We start from the raw sequence: 18,763 nt of genomic DNA on the forward strand, positions 1-18,763 counted from the left end.
ACATAGGAACCTATGTCCGTTAACGGTTCATTTCCATGTTACAAGGAAAATAAGAGCTACTCAATCACGCCCTAGATGTTTCTTACGCAGTTCGCAGTGGATTACCCATATTCATAAATGGCAAGATGACGCGATATCCTTTATTTCAATCGGTCTCTTTTTGCGCTTCCTGGATGCGCCAGTTGGCTTTAGGATGTTCAACGTCTGTACCAGAAATACTTTCCAAATCGTGTGATTCCATCTCGTCCCATGATGTTTACAAGAGTAGAACAACGACTGCGGGAAAGTGGAAATTCACAAGCGATAGAGCAAATTGTGGTGCTCCGAGAAGGCGGCGCATTGTTGCATTGGAAGAGGAAGCACTTCATTAAGTTGAAGAGGGCCCACCGGCAAGTGCTCCAGCCATTGTACATAACTTGGAAATGTCTGACTGGTCTGGCTGGCGTGTTCGGCATGAACAGCAACTCCACCTATATCATATTGAGAAGCTACACGCCACGCTTCCGGCGTATTTTTTGCAACATGTAAATTTCTGTACTTGGTTTTTACACTGTTGTGTGGATTTTCCTCAGTTTCCAAGGCAAAATTTTTTCTACTGACGAAGCGCATATCAACAGGAAAGGTGTTACGAAAGCTCTAAGTAGCCATATTTTGGATCAAGAAAACCTCAAAGCCACATGTAGATGAAGATTTTAGCACACCATCGGCATCAGTGTCTGGGCAGGTATCTGCGATGGTAGTATGACTGGGCTGTTGTACACCCTTCCTCCCCATCCAAAAGGTGCCAGATACTTGATACTCTTGCAACACGTGTTGTCAGAGGTCTTGGAAGATATGTCATTGGACGTTCGAAACGAATTGTGATGCCAGCATGATGGCGAGGCAGTATACTTTCCTCTTTGTGTCCGAAACCATCTGAACGTAGTCTACGGGAACAGGTGGATCGGTCAAGTGGACCACATGCTTGACCACCAAGATCCCTACATTTAATCCCGTCGAACTTTTTCTTGTGGGGCCAGATGAACAATCTTGTTTACGAAGCCCTGTCCAGTCGCAGAAAGATCCTGCTGGACGGACCATGGCTGTGACAGAAGCCATTAACCGTACCTCACGCACGTTGGACAGAGTTGATGTGAACTTACTGCACAGATATACTGTGTGCACCGAACTTAGTGGTCATCACATCGAACAGCTCTTGTAACATCACAGTAAATAGGAGTGGAATATAGACATATTGTTTTCCTTGTAACATGGAGAGCAAACGTTTCCGGACACGGGCTCATGGAAGCACTTGTGCTGACTATAGTAGCGGTATTAAACAATAGACAATACCATTAGCCACGCGCAGTAGCCGTGCGGTCTTGGGCGCCTTGTCATGGTTCGCGCGGCTTCCCCGGACGAAGGTTCGAGTCCTCCCTCGGGCATGGGTGTGTGTGTGTTATCCTTTGTTTAAGTTAATTTAAGGTAGATTAAGTAGTGTGTAAGCCTAGGGACCGATGAACTCAGCAGTTTGGTCCCATAGACCTTACTACAAATTTCCAATTTATTCCAATAACATTATGTACAGGAAAGTATTGGAGAGAATATCTTTAATCAAAAGACCCTTCTCTCTAATGACTGCCGAGGTTAATATACCGCTTGTGAATAACCAAAGTAATAATAGGTCTGCTACTTCCAAAACACTTTAAATTAGGTGAATGCAAAAAACAAGAATGAATGATGCGTGAAGCTCAAAATTGGGATCGGGATCATCCACCAATAAAAGCATGTAATAGTGTCCACAAGGTTTTATCTGTTCATCGGATGTGGATGTTAAGTTGTGCAGCCCCCTTGGTTCTCTTTGTGAGGTTCAAATTTGCGTCAGAACTGTGTTTTATCGTCTCCCTTGTCTCACTGTCACACAACAGAAGCTTGACACCACACTATACATATTACAGACACCTGTGCCCAACTCACACACCATGAGGAAACGTGCCATTGTACAGGAAGTAGCAAGGAAGCTGTTTCTGAGTAGGATGTTGAACCTACCCGTCGGGATTTTCTTGGCAATAATGCTATACTTTTTTTATTTTCGAGTCCACAGCAGCATTAAACGTTATGCACTGCGTAACGCCCTTTGATGTGTTTGTTGCAAATAAAAAGGGATTAATGTGAAAGATAGTGGTGCCTTCCGGGCAGGCCACTGCCATAGTAATACCCGTCAGGCATCCCCCCTTTCATTTTGTTTTGGTGATCATCATACAGTTTCATTCGCCTTGGGGTATCAAAATTTTCCCTGACTGATATTAATCTGATGGATTATTAGGGTAAACCACTGATTGATCTCACAGTATTTGCATGACTTGATTAGCAGTAGTAGAATTAAACTCAGCTATAGAGACAGATTTTTGGACTCTGGCGGTGACCATTGCATTAGGGGCAACTTTAGAACTTTCCTCGAGCAGCAAGCCAGTTCGCGGATTCCTCTGGAGTCATGAAAACGGGCCGTGGTCCTGGCAGGGCAGTGGTTTATAATGCGCCATTCTGTAAGCCGGCCTTGTTCCGCTAGCGGTCAAACAAGAGGTTGGGAACGCCTTGCCTGAATACGAAATGACCCTTCTTAAGAGCCGGCCGGTGTGGCCAAGCGGTTAAAGGCGCTACAGTCTGGAACCGCGTGACCGCTACGGTCGCAGGTTCGAATCCTGCCTCGGGCATGGATGTGTTTGATGTCCTTAGGTTAGTTAGGTTTAAGTAGTTCTAAGTTCTAGGAGACTGATGACCTTAGAAGTTAAGTCCCCTAGTGCTCAGAGCCATTTGAACCATTTGAACCCTTCTTTAGAAACTGGCTGAGCTGGGCGTCCTGGCACTGGCCTAACTGCTTTATTAGCGAATGGAGGTGGTGTGCGAACCTGGACTCCTTATCCCATGGGCGGATCCAGGTAAAGCGGCGTCGGGCTGGTGCCTAGCTAATGTGTTAATTACAAAAACAGCGTACCCTGTGGGGCGGGACGACGAATTTCTCCAAAAGTCGCGTTTCTTAGATGCCGCCGCTCCCCGCCTAAAACGGCGCCCACTAAATCGCGTTATGGGCGAGACGGAGCTTGTTTTCACTAGGAAGCTTCCCTCATCTTGCCAAATGCGCCGGGGGTTGGCTGCAGGACCTCCAGGCACTGTGTGCCGTTTTTTCGGAGAACAGAATGTGTACTGCACTGCACTGCACTGACTGGTTGAGGAAAATCTGGTCTCCTTGCTAGAAAACATGATTGGCACAGTAACCACTGCTGGGACATGATAGGTTTATTTGAGAACATCGGGGGGGGGGGGGGGGGGGGAGGTTTTGAGCAAAAGGTAGAGGCAGAGACTTGCTTCTCAATGGTCGCATGGACAGTGGCTAGAGCTCTTCCGTTTACATGGAGAGAGCAGTTAGTTGTAAAGAAGTCCAGACACCCGGGCGAAACTTTATTTTTTCGTGGTCGTGAGACAATCACCGGTGGATGTGGGGTCATCTCCCGCAGTACGATGCTTCAGCAGTGCCCGCACACAGACGATGGCGTCTCATCTTTCACCGGCTATATCGGGAACATTGCGCAGCTTTAGAAAATTCAGAAGCCTATCAATCCTTTTCATGAGCATCTTTTTTCATACCAGCCTTGTACTCGCAGTAGTCACTCACAGTGCCATTGCATGCTTAATTGTAACTTGACACGAGAGACCAATCAGTGGAGCGATACAATAGGTTGTGCTTGCCTAGGTTGTCATTCTTCCACTCACAGTAGCCAGTCTCATTTACATGTAAATTCCAGTTTGGTCCCCCAAATCTGTTACCAACCTACCTGGCTTCATGTTAATGAAGTATTACACAGTTCAAGTTTATGGTTATATATTTGTTCTCTCTTGACCTTGACATTAGTTAATAAATCTCTTTGTGATATCGTAGGTCCTTGTTATTTTTTCAACGACACCCATTCTCATTCCCTACAATGTCATTTATTTTGTTGTGGGTTTGAACTAATTAAATCAATTTTATGTCTAGTTAGCCAACTCAGGGGTGATACACACACGGGCCATTGTTTAATGTTAGATTTCCTTGCGCTATCGACAAATGTGGCACCTTTTGGATATAGTGGTTACGACTTTTTAGTCGTTTGGCAGACGGAGAACTGCTGCCATCATAGGCCAGCTTGCAAATGCAGGAAAATGATATCCTACTGTAATGGTCGATGTCAAATGTACTTACATAGCTAATCGGACTTCAAATATAGTTAACTTTACTATTATTCAGCTGAGATTCCCTTCACTCTTTCCACTTAAATGTCATAAATGCTTATAAGCCTTGTAGAGAATGTTATGAGCACTGGAGATTCTGTAATCGACTTGTTTTCGAAAGTTCATTCATATAAAAATTCATATATAAATTTCATTATATTTAATTATAACCACCCTATACATTAAGTGCACCTACTCACAGAGGTCCAGTGAGGGCTGCAATTATGGTGGCAGCGAAACTTGGTAGATATTCTAATACATTGACGTGGAACTAATTTACGCGGGAAGAATTAGTTCCAGGTTTGGCCACCAGGCGTCGCTGTGAATGCAAGGAAAATATATGGGAATATTTCCATATATAATGGATTAGGAACGGGACAATGAAGGAAAAGATGAAACAAGTGAGAAAGGCATTATGTTGATTGTATTATTAACTGCGGCATAAACAGTTTGTTCAATATGGGCACTAGAGACGTGGTCGCTATGCTGTACAGAGCCAGATTTGCACATGGTGACCAAAACTGGAACTATTTTTTTTTTTTAGCATTAATCGGTTTCCTATTAACCCATTAGAAAATCTAAAGAGTCGCTACCTCACGATAATTACAGCTCTCACTGGACCTCTGTGAGTAGCTGCGCTTTAATTATAACTACCCAGTACAACCACATACACCCGGGTTTTAGGGGTAGTCGGCATGGTAGCTGAGTGTGTCCGGTCAGAGACCTGGCTGCTCTCTGTAATAAAAAAACTGAGTGGAGGGATCAACAATGAACTTCAACGGTGCCATGTGACGTCCGCCACGACCAAATGCAAGGATCATACTTTTAAAAAAGGGGTGAGGCATAGCGTCGTTGATATAAATCAAAACGTCCTCAGTCCCAGGTTCGAAATCCGCCACCGCTAAAAATTTTGAATAAAAATCATCAGCAATGGCGGCCAAAAACTTCCGCCATAAGAAGATACTCTCATTCTACCAATGGCTTTGCGGAAGAGCGCACAGAGCTTAAGAACACTCTCTTGCCATTGGGGAAGGAACCTGCCTCTAAAAGGCGGAAGAAAGAGCTATGATCAACGGCATGAGGATGCAGAAGGCAGTGGTAACCACTGCATTAAAGACACTTAACGTGTATCCACAGGACAAGTGGCCTGTAACTGAAAAAGAGTCATGATGAGCTCTCCATTGGCAAAAGCTTCCGTACTAGTCCCCCATTTGGATCTCGGGGAGGGGACTGCTAAGGGAGAGGTGACCATGAAAAAAAGGATGACTAACCAATGACAGGATAGCTTTCTACGAGTCGTGACGTGGAATGCCAGAAGTTAGAACGTGGTAGGGAAGCTAGAAAATCTTGAAAGGGGAAGGCTAAGGCTCAGTCTGGATGTGGTGGGGGGCCAGCGAAATTAAATGGGAAGAAGACAAGGATTTCTGGTCCGAAGAGTATAGGGGAGCATCAACAGCAGCTGAAAATGGTATAAAGGGAGTCGGATTTATATGAATAGGAAGGTAGCGCAGAGAGCGAGTTACTCTGAACAGTTCAATGATTAGGTTGAAGATGGTGGCGGGGGGGGGGGGAGGAGGGGGAGGACTTATCTGATGACATTTTAGAAGAAGACACATGAGAGTACAGGGAAGAGGTAGCGGATCCAGTATTAGAATCAGAACTTAGAAGAGCTTTGGAAGAATTAAAATCAAGTAACGCAGAATGGATACATAACATTCCATAAGAATTTCTAAAATCATTTCGGGAAGTGGCAACAAAACCATTATTCAAGTTGGCGTGTGTATCTATCTGACTAGCGATATACGATCTTACTTTCCGAGAAACATCATCCACACAATCCCGCAGTTAGCAAGAGATAACAAGTGCGAGGATTACCGCAGGTCATAAACCCAAGTCGCTGACAAGAATAATATACAGAAGAATGGTAAAGAAAATTGAGGATCTGTTAGGTGACGATCAGTTTGTTTTTTAGGAAAGAGAAGCAGGTCTTACGTTGCGGTTGACAATGGAAACAAGACTGGAGAAAAATCAAGACACGTTCATACTACGAGGTGCATTCAAGTTCTAAGGCCTCCGCTATTTTTTCTAATTAACTACTCACCCGAAATCGATGAAACTGGCGTTACTTCTCGACGTAATCGCCCTGCAGACGTACACATTTTCACAACGCTGACGCCATGATTCCATGGCAGCGGCGAAGGCTTCTTTAGGAGTCTGTTTTGACCACTGGAAAATCGCTGAGGCAATAGCAGCACGGCTGGTGAATGTGCGGCCACAGAGAGTGTCTTTTATTGTTGGAAAAAGCCAAAAGTCACTAGGTGCCAGGACAGGTGAGTAGGGAGCATGAGGAATCACTTCAAAGTTGTTATCACGAAGAAACTTTTGCGTAACGTTAGCTCGATGTTCGGGTGCGTTGTCTTGGTGAAACAGCACACGCGCAGCCCTTCCTGGACGTTTTTGTTGCAATGCAGGAAGGAATTTGTTCTTCAAAACATTTTCGTAGGATGCACCTGTTACCGTAGTGCCCTTTGGAACGCAATGGGTAAGGATTACGCCCTCGCTGTCCCAGAACATGGACACCATCATTTTTTCAGCACTGGCGGTTACCCGAAATTTTTTTGGTGGCGGTGAATCTGTGTGCTTCCATTGAGCTGACTGGCGCTTTGTTTCTGGATTGAAAAATGGCATCCACGTCTCATCCATTGTCACAACCGACGAAAAGAAAGTCCCATTCATGCTGTCGTTGCGAGTCAACATTGCTTGGCAACATGCCACACGGGTAGCAACGTGGTCATCCATCAGCATTCGTGGCACCCACCTGGATGACACTTTTCGCATTTTCAGGTCATCATGCAGGATTGTGTGCACAGAACCCACAGAAATGCCAACTCTGGAGGCGATCTGTTCAACAGTCCTTCGGCGATCCCCCAAAACAATTCTCTCCACTTTCTCGATCATGTCGTCAGACTGGCTTGTGCGAGCCTGAGGTTGTTTCGGTTTGTTGTCACACGATGTTCTGCCTTCATTAAACTGTCGCACCCACAAACGCACTTTCGATACATCCATAACTCGATCACCACGTGTCTCCTTCAACCATCGATGAATTTCAATTGGTTTCACACCATGCAAATTCAAAAAACGAATGATTGCACGTTGTTCAAGTAAGGAAAACGTCGCCATTTTAAGTATTTAAAACAGTTCTCATTCTCGCCGCTGGCGGTAAAATTCCATCTGCCGTACGGTGCTGCCATCTCTGGGACGTATTGACAATGAATGCGGCCTCATTTTAAAACAATGCGCATGTTTCTATCTCTTTTCAGTCCGGAGAAAAAAAAATCGGAGGCCTTAGAACTTGAATGCACCTCGTATATATTGACCCGCAAAAAGCATTCAGCAGTGTCAAATGGTGCAGAATGTTCAAAATTCCGAGAGAAACAGGGGTAATCTGTAGGGAAAGAACGGGTAATATACAATATGTGCAAGAACCAACAGGGAAAAATAAGAATGGAAGACCAAGAATGAAGTGCACGGGTTAAAAGGGATGTAAGACAGTGGTGTAGTCTTTCGCCTCTGATATTCAATTTATACGTTCTAACAACCCTACCACAACAAAGGTCAAAAATTAATCATGATTGTAGTGTTGCTCACGCTGCTAAATATTGCATTTTCGGGCAACAACAAAGTTATATTATGTGGCAGGTGTCGTTAGAGCACAGTTAATAAAGTCATTTCATGAAATAATGGATAAACTAGGCACTCATCTTTTCGTGTTTCCCACGCTGGTCTCGTTGGGAACTCATGGCTCAATCGTCGAAAATCTAGGTAGTGATGATTCCAAGCTCGGATGCAAAGAGGCCTAGGTGTTATTCTGCGATATTCAAAAGTTTTATAGATGTGTTTCATAAACCGTTCTTGAAGATTAAACTTTTGCAAGTTAGCACAATGTTGATGTAAAAAAAGTAATCAGCACTCCGAATTTAAGTTACACTTCTTTTTTATTACTTTTGTTGCAATATCACGTAATACACGAAACATCACTTCACAATATAAAACATACTTGAAAATATCCTCCTCACTGTTAAACTTCACATTTCATAAACTGACTACAATTTTCGTCTTTTCAACATGACGACCAAGACTTGACTCACTAATAACCGCTTACGCGCCCAAAAATCAGAGTTACAAGTACGTCAAAGATCATAGTGACAGAAAAATACACATAAGAATAATAGCATTGCAATATAAACATATCGATGTATCAAAGTACCTCTACACTAATGAAATCAAATCTGAATGTTGTCTCAGAAATCTGTTAACTACTTTACAGAAACACAGTAGAATATTGCTGGTATCGAGAGGCTGAGGTGAGGTGCCGTAATGGTTACGTAATTCAAGTACCATTACAACCTCGAAGAAGCAATGATGGAAATAAAACGAAGATTTAAGAGTGGAATTAAAATTCAAGGTGAAAGGATGTCAATGTTAAGATTCGCTGATGACATTGCTATTCTCAGTGAAAGTGAAGAAGAATTGCAGGAACTGCTGAATGGAATAAACAGTCTAATGAGTATGGAATACTGATTGAGAGTAAATCGAAGAAAGACGAAAGTAATGAGAAGCAGCAGAAATGATAACAGCGAGAAGCTTAACATCAGAATTGGTGGTCACGAAAGAGATGAAGTTAAGGAGTACTGCCACTTAGGCAGCAAAATAACCCATGACGGACAGAGCAAGGAGGGGACAAAAAGCTCAGCAATACTGGCTAAAAGGGTGTTTCTGGCCAAGGGAAGTCTACTACTATGAAACGTAGGTCCTAATTTGAGGAAAAAATTTATGAGAATGTATGTTTGGAGCACAGCATTGTACGGAAGTGAGACATGGACTGTGGCAAAACGGAACAGAAGAGAACTGAAGCATCTGGGATGTGATGTTACAGAAGAATGTTGAAAATTAGATGGACTGCTAAGGTAAGGAATGAGGAGGTTCTACGCAGAATCGATGTGGAAAGGAATATATGGAAAGCACTGACGAGAAGATGGGACACGATAATAGAGCATCTGTTAATACATGAGGGAATAAATTTCATGCCACTAGAGGACGCTGTAGACAGTAAGAACTGTAGAGGAAGGCAGAGATTGGAATATATCAGCAAGTAATTGAGGACATAGGTTGCAAGTTCTACTCTGAAATGAAAAAGGTGGCAGAGGAGAGGAGTTCGTGATAGCCCACATCAAACGAGTCAGAAGAGTGCTGACTAAAAAGCACTTTAAAAAAATTACCACACTCGGTATGTCTACGCCGATTTCTTTGACCGCCATAAAGCCGCCTATGTTTCTGGATGCAATGTTGACAGCAGGTATACCAAAAGACAAATCTCCATACTGGAAAACTCTGAAACCACATACAGGTATACAAATAGCGAATGATGAAACTGATAAAATAAACCAATAGGCGAAAATTCCTCGTATTTCTTGCTATTTACAATGCAAAGTAATTTCTTTAATTCATGTGTACTTCGTAGCAATAAAATGAGTTTTATTTAGACTGAACTGTTGTGTACACTGCGCAGCACGCTTCTTGGGATGAAACACCTTAATTGTCTCTCATTGCGAAGCATAAGTTTAAAATTAGCTCAAAGGTACCTACAGCATCCCTCTATATTGGTGCAAAAGCTTGGCGCCTTGCGAAGTCACCCTCGTTTCGAACACATGTGAAAAAAAGCCAGAGCTCAGCAAGCTCATGTGAGACGTAAGGTGGGTTAATAATATTACATTGGCACCAAATTTAACCACAATTCCGGTGGCATAAATGGCGTCAATGCAACCACCCTTTCACTTGGGGCATTGATTCCAACCCATTTCGCGTTCGAAAATGACACTTCTCTGTATAACAGGACGACGCTCTGGACAATGTTCGACACTGCTGACACCCCCCTCCCCCCTCCATCTCCTCCCACTACGGACGATTCAGCCCTTCTGTTAGGATATCGTGGGGCTGCAATTCCACTGAAGTTGATCTGACGCCTTTGGAGTCTAACGCGACCACAATTTTTGCTCTAGTAAACAGGGTGGAACCATCAGGGATCGTTCAGAATCATTCGGGGAAATCTGAACGTGACCGTAAGCGCTGTAACTCAAATGCTTTATGTATTTTTGAAAAATAAAACAGGTAATTTGGATATTTTCAACACGACACCAATTTACGCAATTCAGTCGAAGCTTACGTACTTTGATAAATTACACAAATAGTTTTGCTTCTTTCAAACAAGATACAGAATTTAGGTGTTACTTACATTTAATCGCGCTCCTTAAGACAGTCATGTCTAATTACAAAAATGAAATACGTCTCAGCTCATGAACAATTGCTTATAGCTCTTAACGTGTGCACCTTGCCGCCTTTGTTTGCTAGACTTTATTTCTTGGTTTGGTGCATACTATCACCTCTGAAAGTTTGTAGGTGGTGTTCTGATTCGCCCCATTTGTGCTATGGGACATGACTTTCGAACCACCGTCTACTCAGGGTCGGACGGATTGCTGACTAGAAATGGAGGAAAAATGGACCTACGAACATGCGTCCGGAAATGCATCGTTGCCAAGCTAAATGGCGCTGACCAATGAAAGTTTCTCTGACTACGTACCGTACGTTCCTTGTGTGTTGCAGGCTGTACGATTGACGCGGCGTACTGTAAGCAACATAACGGTCCGGTATTCATTTCAGGAACAAGCTGAGATGATTTTTGTATACAGCCACACAGACGGAAACGCTTGAGAGGCAGAACCCGGTCCTGCCCAAAGATATGAACTGGAAAGATGTTTATAGTGCTCATGACATGAATCAAAAATATAACACATTCGTGAACAATGTCAGTACTATGTTTGAAAACTGTTTTCCTCTTTAAGTTACTCAAATTAAACAGAAGTCTATAATAAAACCATGGATTACACAAGGGATAAAGATTTCCTGTAAGACATAAAGGAAAATGTATCTGTCGACCAAGAATAGCTCCAATGCTGATGATTTAGCTAAATACAAGGAATACTGTAAAATATTAAAAAAAGTAATTCAGACATCTAAACAAATGCACTACGAGAAGAAGTTTGCAATGTCAGGGAACAAAATAAAAACAATATGGGATATAGTGAAAGAGGAGACTGGTAGAACCAGAAAGGAACAGGAGCAAATAGCATTAAGGGTAGATGCCACATTAGTAACCGATGGACATAGTGTGGCAAATCTATTTAACAGGTACTTTATATCCGTTACTGATAGAATGGGATTGTCAGGATCAGTAAATAATGCCCTTGAATATCTGAAATTAGCCTTTACAAATAGCTTCAGGTACATGAATATGCCACTCACTTCACCAAAATAAATAACTTCCAATAAAATCTTTAAAAACAAGGCATTCTAGTGGTTACGATGAAATATCAACAAAATTAAGGCATGTTCTTGTGACTTTAGTACAATTCTAAGTTACCTGTGTAACCAATCAATTATAACTGGTTCAATTCCCGACTGGCTAAAATACGCAGATGTTAAGCCTCATTCAAGAAAGGGGATAAAGAAATACCGTCAAACTAGAGACCGATTTCACTTTTGCCAGCATTCTCAAAAATTTTAGAAAAAGTAATGTAAAGGCAGCTTCTCAACCATCTGATCACAAATAACACATTATCAAGAACACAATTTGGATTTCTGAAGTGTTCTGATATCGAGAAGGGTATTTACACCTACAGTGAAAATGTACATAATTCATTAAATAACAAAGTACAAGCAGCAGGTATTTTCTGTGATTTGCCAAAGGCATTTGTTTGTGTGAACCACAACATCCTTTTAAATAAATTAGAATTCTATGGTGTCACGGGCAGCGCTGCAAAATGGTTCAAGTCATACCTCGCTGACAGGAAACAAAGGGTGTCAGGGCAAGGAACTAGTGAATTAAGTCATCAGTCATCATCAGAATGGGAAAAAATTACACGTGGTGTCCCACAAGGATCCATTCTAGGGCCATTGCTTTTTCTTGTGTACATTAATGATCTCTCATCAGTTACACTGCCAGAAGCAGAGTTCGTTTTGTTTGCAGATGACACAAGTATTGCAATAAATAGTATATCGAGTGTAGTTCTAGAAAGATCTGCTAATGATATTTTCACGGATATTAATAAATGGTTTAAAACCAACTCACTGACATTGAACTTCGAAAAGACCTACTACATGCAATTCAGAACCTGTAAGAGGTTTCCACCCAGCATATGCATAAAGTATGAAGAAGAGCAGATAGAAGAGGTTGTTAGTCTTAAATTCCTGGGATTACAACTTGATAATAAATTCATTTGGGAGGAGCACACCACAGAACTACAGAAACGCCTTAGCAAATCTGTATTTGCAATTCGAGTGTTAGCAGACATAGGCGACATAAAAACGAAAAAGCTTGCATACTTTGCCTACTTTCATTCCATAATATCATATGGTATAATATGGCTCTGAGCACTATGGACTTAACTTCTGAAGTCATCAGTCCCCTAGAATAGAACTACTTAAACCTAACTAACCTAAGGACATCACACACACCCATGCCCGAGGCAGGATTCGAACCTGTGACCGTAGCGGTCGCGCGGTTCCAGACTGTAGCGCCTAGAACCGCTCGGCCACTTCGGCCGGCATAATATTTTGGAGTAACTCTTCAAATCAAACAAAAGTTTTCAGTCCACAAGCGTGTAACACGTATTATTTGTGGAGTAAATTCACGGACGTCCTGTAGAAACCTCTTCAAAGAACTGGGTATGCTAACTACTGTCTCTCAGTATTTTACTCCTTAATGAAATTTGTCCTAAATAATATATCTGTTTTTCCAACAAACAGCTCAGTTCATACATACAATACCAGGAAACAAAATGATCTGCACAAGGACTTAAAAGCACTTACTTTAGTTCAAAAAGGGGTCCACTACTCAGGCACACTCAACTTCAATAATTTGCCAGCAAACATAAAAAATTTAGTTACAAATAAAGATCAGTTTAAAAGAAGCCTGAAAGACTTACTAGTGGCCAACTCCTTCTACCTCATTGACGTATTTTTTAATAGAAACAAATGATGTATTGTGTATACTCATACTTTTAGTATTGTTATTTCAGCTTAAAAAAAGTGACATGTTCCACATCCACGAGGATCTCCTCAGTACGGATCTATGGAACGAAAAACTAATCTAATCTAATCTAATCTCTAATCTCCAAATCTTGTGTACGCACAGTTCGCCGCCTCTCTGCACTTTCGTCTTTGTGTGAACGTACCAAAGAACATACCAACGTCCAAAAAAGGGCTTGAAATGCAGTGTGCTGTGGTTGGTGTCTGTGAGGGTACTTGCTTTGGTGTAGCCGTGCTGCCTCTCGACCAATTCCATCTGCTTGGCGGTACACAAACATCATCTCGGCTTGTCCCCGATATGAATAAATGGTTCAAATGGCTCTGAGCACTATGGGACTTAACATCTGAGGTCATCAGTCCCCTAGAACGTAGAACTGCCGGCCGGAGTCGCCGTGCGATTCTAGGCGCTACAGTCTGGAACCGAGCAACCGCTCCGGTCGCAGGTTCGAATCCTGCCTCGGGGATTGATGTGTGTGATGTCCTTAGTTTAGTTAGGTTTAATTAGTTCTAAGTTCTAGGCGACTGATGACCTCAGAAGTTATGTGGCATAGTGCTCAGAGCCATTTGAACCATTTGAACTTAGAACTACTTAAACCTAACTAACCTATCACACACATCCATGCCCGAGGCAGGTTTCGAACCTGCGACCGTAGCAGTCGCGCGGTTCCGGACTGAAGCGCCTAGAACCGCTCGGCCACCGCGGCCGGCGACATGAATGCCGGACCACTCTACTGCTTAAAGTGCACTGCGTCAATTATTCAGTCTGCAACACCCAAAGAACACACGGCACGTGGTAAGAGGAAGTTTCAGTCGTTAGCGCGATCTACCGTGGCAACGATGCATTTCCGGACACATGTTCACGGGATCTTTTTCCCTCCGTTTCCAGTTAGGAATCTAACCCTGCAGTTTGTCGGTTTTATTAATGTTCACGCTGTATAGGTGTAGCTTATGGTAGCGTGTCTGAGAAGGGATATTCATCCTAAAACATCATACCTCTGGAAGTTTCGTTATGAGAGGGCTCGTTGGACGTAACGACTCAGGCGCAGCAACACACGAGTACCAGCATTTGAAACTGCATGGGAAGTAACTGGGCTACTTGTGTCGATATGGCAGACTGTGTATGATACACGGAGGCGTTCAGCGCGAATGAGGACGAAGGGGAATTTGATGAGCAGTGAAAAATCCTTGTGGAAGAAGGTGCACTAATGCGTAAAGCAGGGTGGAATACATGACGTTTTTGTCGTGTGTTCTCTGAGCAGATATATTGGGCTGACAACAGAAGCGTGTACACGAGTATACGCTATGAAACGAGTCGTGAATAGGTAAAGTGGAAAGCTGTGTACCGTTTTGGACGGGCGGCGGTTCCGCTGCGGCCAGCGCTGTGACAGCATTTCCCCGTAAATCAGCGCCGGCGGACCTCTGCAGCGCTGTCGGCCCGGCTCCGCATCGCTACGCCGCGCTGCAGCCCTGCGGCCACCGGCGTGCTCTATCGGGTTGGACGCGGCTTTGCACCGCAAAAAGGGTCCGCCTTCGCAAATATTCGCCACCGGCGCCCCGGGCCCAGGCGCTTTAGTTGCGCTGCGCGTCGGCGTACCGCCGCTGCGGCTAAAATACACGCCCTCTTCAGGCCGCTTCCGCCCGCCACTGTAGCTTTTAAGCTCTGAAGTGCTGAAATGTAGTTTTCTACATTTCTTTCAGATTTCATTACTGTCTCTCCTCAACACTAAAATACTCAGGTTCTTGTACTCACGCTATCACTGAAATCTTACTTCTATACGGGGCTTATCACCGAAAAGTTGCACCACAAATATTGCGCCGCGCGGGATTAGCCGAGCGGTCTTAGGCGCTGCAGTCACAGACTGTGCGACTGGTCCCGGCGGAGGTTCGAGTCCTCCCTCGGGTATGGGTGTGTGTGTTTGTCCTTAGGATAATTTAGGTTAGGTAGTGTCTAAGCTTAGGGAATTATGACCATAGCAGTTAAGTCCCATAAGATTTCACACACATTTGAACATTTTTTTTTCAAATATTGCGGAAATGTAAATGAAATGATCGTGTGGCATTGATGGCCGGGACGCCCCATAGGAGGGAGTTCGGCCGCAGGGTTGCAAGTCTTATTTCAGGTGACGTCACATTGGGCGACTTGCGTGTCGGTGATGGCATGATGATGAGAACAACACAACACCCAGCCCACGAGCCGAGAAAATCTCCAATCCGGCCGGAAATCGAACCCGGGATCGCTGCACGGTAGGCAAACAGGTTACCACTCAGCTAAGCAGGCGGATTGCGGAAATTGAATGTGATATTGACATACGGGTTTTTCAGAATGGATTGGCAATCAAGGGCTCGTATTTTTAGCCAAACAACAGATTTCAATAAGTGCAATGAAATGAATACCGGTAGTTGCATACAGACGGTGATATAAATCAACGGGGACATTGAAAATGTGTGCCTCGACCGCGACTCGAACCCGGGATCTCCTGCTTACATGGCAGACGCTCTATCCATCTGAGCCACCGAGGCCACAGTGCGACTCCCGTCAGACCCACATTCCCAACTTATTGTCCCGCATTATATTCATAGTGCCCCTGCCCATTATAGTCATTACACGCGGCTTTTTTACTATTCGCGTAAGAGTTCGGTCACTTTGTGCATCCGCACAGAAGAAGATGGTCAAATGGCCGGTGAGCCATAGATGTATATATGAAGATGGTATCTGTTCTGTCGGACATGTCCAAAAGAACAGATACCATCTTCTCTCTGTCTGTTCTTTCGGACATGACCGACAGAACAAATACCATCTTCATATATACATTTATGGGTCACCGGCCATTGACCATCTTCTTCTGTGCGGATGCACAAACAGTGACCGAACTCTTACGGGAATCGGAAAAAAACCGTGAGTAATGAGTATAATGGGCAGGGGCACTATGAATATAGTGTGGGACAATAAGTTGGGAATGTGGGTCTCACGGGAGGCGTGCCAGTGATAAGTCCCCGTAGTCGCACAATCCTCTGGGTCCCTGGTGGCTCAGAAGGATAGAGCGTCTGCCATGTAATCAGGAGATACCGAGTTCGAGTCGCGGTCGAGGCACACATTTTCAACTGTCACCGTTGACTTATATCAACGCATGTGTGCAGCTAGGGGTATTCATTTCATTGTAATTTCATTCTAACGAGCTGCATGGTCACTGACATGTCCGAAAGAACAGATAACATCTTCATACAGGTTTCAATAATACTTACAAAGCATATTCCTTGGGTAACAACACATGCAATGCCCATTCACATTAACAAACAAAATGTACGGCAAATTAGAATGTCAGTCGTGTTTGTAGCAGGATTCTAGTGCGAATACTGTACGAGATATTGTATTTTTAAAAGTTCCCACGCTGACATTTGTCAGACAACACAACGGCACGCACTGGTAATGTAGCCTCTGGCCCTTAACGAGACACTCGAGCATCGTCACAGGTTGTGCCCAAAATGGCCACCGGCAGCGTCAGTACACGCTTCTAGTCTGGTATGGAACGACTGGTGCATTAGTGCCAGCATTTCAGCGGATATTTTCGAGCAGGATACAGTAATACGTTGTCGCATATCATCGGGCGTAGTTGGTGTGTCCTTGTAGACAGAGTCTTTCAGCTTTCCCTACAGAAAATAGTCTCCAGGTGTCGAATTATGGAAACGGCCGGCTAAGTTACAGGTTCTCTGCGTCCAATCCAACGATCTGGAAAAAAATCGTGAAGACATGCTGCAGTACTTCGTGCACTATGGGCTGGACAACCATAATATTGGTACCACAGGTTCCTCGTAGTATGCAGAGGAACGTCTTCTAGCTCCCGTCGAAGATGGTCTGTTAGTAGGGACGATTTGTTAGGAGGCTGTGATACTTGTGCGCGTTCAGTGTTGCGTCTATCAAAAACGGGCCTATGAGCTGATGGTTCACTATGTCACACCTTATATTTGCACTCCATGAACGCTGAATTTCCACCTGACGAAGTCAGCTGGGAATGTCAGAAGTCCAATAGCGCATTTTTCGGCGGTTTACCTGGCCATGGTTTGTAAATGTAGCTTCATCACTAAACAAGATACGTGATCGTACATCTGGAGTATCTTGTCTTAATGCCAATGTACAAAAGTTAACACGATTCTCATACTCGTTTCCATGCAGCTCTTGATAGAGAGATATGTGATAGGGATGAAAGTTATGTCGTTGGAGAATACGTAGGACACTTGCCTCGCTCTTGTTGCTTCCTCGTGCGTTTGCGCGGGAGCTAACGCGAGGATCAACCACAACGGCAGCAAGAACAGTAATTTCCTCCTCTACTGTCGTCACTTGTTTCCTTTTGTTACGATGTCTGGGTGTTACACTACTACTTTCATGTAACTAGTTGAAGTGATCGATAAGTAATTGCTAAGATGGTTGACGGCAGTTGCCGCATACACTGTACAACAATGCTTCCTGCACTCTTCATACACCATGAGCATGTCAGCATTTTCCGCAGTGGTAAATCCAATAGTTCGCACTCGACTTATTGCTTGGACTTTCACGTACTAACAGACTAACAAGTCGCAACGCACTCAAGGAATATATAAGCACACTGTAAGCAAACATAACATTTTACTTAGTAACTACGCAGGAATGGTACAAGCAATTGTCGGTGTGGAAACTTCCCAAAATACGATACCTCGTAAACGACTCGCACTAGAATCCTGCAACAAAAAACGCTGCCATTCTAATTTACACTACTTTTAGTATGTTGATGTCAGTGGGCATTGTTCCATTCGAAGAAGTATGTGTTTGCACAAAAATTCATTCTGTGGAAATCGCTCATTAATAGCATTTTCTATTTCCGCAATATATGCGGTACAAGTTTAAGATGATTCACCCTATACAACCACCATCATCTGCATGTGACTCCTTCACTGCGTAGTGAGACACACACGTGTGCTGTCCACAACGGGACGGGATAACTAACGTAACTGGTGACCTGGGTAGACTTTCGTCGAGCGGAAATGGGTAACTATTTCCGAAGAGTGCCTTGTTACCACATTTTAATTTCATCTCTTTCCTGTAAAAGTCTATCTCTTTGGTACAATTTTTGCATTTGCTTTTAAACTAACATCCCAATGAGCCAGAGACTTGAATTTTAAACGTAGCTTGGAACTATATGCAATATTAACTCTTGTTCTTCCACCTAGCAGCGCGGGATAGCTGCGCGGTCTGGGGCGCCTTGCCACGACTAACGGCGTGTAAACCTAGTGCTAGTCATGGCGCTGTAGAACCCCCCAAAAAACCCACACGAATGTGTGCTGTTGCTGCAGCTATTTCCTCCAATTCACCTTTAACATTCTAAGTTGCTAGTCAGGCTGT

The 18,763-nt window shown here is 43.7% G+C and overlaps 1 protein-coding gene and 1 non-coding gene across 2 annotated transcripts in view; one reads left to right on the top strand and one right to left on the bottom strand.

Moving 5' to 3' along the window:
* Positions 1-18,763, top strand: part of LOC126162822 (diuretic hormone 45) — a 459,467-nt gene that overhangs the window by 170,731 nt on the left and 269,973 nt on the right. The gene's annotated exons all lie outside the window — the stretch shown is intronic.
* Positions 15,836-15,909, bottom strand: Trnat-ugu (transfer RNA threonine (anticodon UGU)). Its single transcript has one exon. It is a non-coding gene; the product is annotated as a tRNA-Thr (tRNA).

The sequence above is a fragment of the Schistocerca cancellata genome, chromosome 2 (genome assembly GCF_023864275.1).
Source record: "Schistocerca cancellata isolate TAMUIC-IGC-003103 chromosome 2, iqSchCanc2.1, whole genome shotgun sequence".
In the NCBI taxonomy this organism is placed as follows: domain Eukaryota; kingdom Metazoa; phylum Arthropoda; class Insecta; order Orthoptera; family Acrididae; genus Schistocerca; species Schistocerca cancellata.